At 29.9% G+C, this 211-nt stretch overlaps 1 protein-coding gene across 14 annotated transcripts in view; it reads left to right on the top strand.

Moving 5' to 3' along the window:
• The window catches only part of kiaa1109 (KIAA1109 ortholog), an 82,355-nt gene that overhangs the window by 7,362 nt on the left and 74,782 nt on the right, over window positions 1-211 (top strand). The gene's annotated exons all lie outside the window — the stretch shown is intronic.

The raw sequence follows: 211 nt of genomic DNA, 5'->3' as shown, positions 1-211 counted from the left end.
GTCATGTTTAAAGGTGGAGAATTGGATTCTTAGAACATGAAACATGAGGGGGTCAGATCTAATGTGAAAAAGTAGATGAACAGCCTTTATATATTTTGCCTAATTATTTGATTTATTTCTTATTAGACCATGTGTGTGTATATATATACAAAACTTTTTTTCTTTTTGTCCTTTTTGTGTTTTTTTTTCTGCACTCTTGCCTAAACTCTAA

This window comes from Etheostoma spectabile, chromosome 20, assembly GCF_008692095.1.
Source record: "Etheostoma spectabile isolate EspeVRDwgs_2016 chromosome 20, UIUC_Espe_1.0, whole genome shotgun sequence".
Classification (NCBI taxonomy): Eukaryota; Metazoa; Chordata; class Actinopteri; order Perciformes; family Percidae; genus Etheostoma; species Etheostoma spectabile.
Note: the sequence above shows the minus strand (reverse complement) of the source record. Positions and strands in the feature narration are given on the sequence as shown.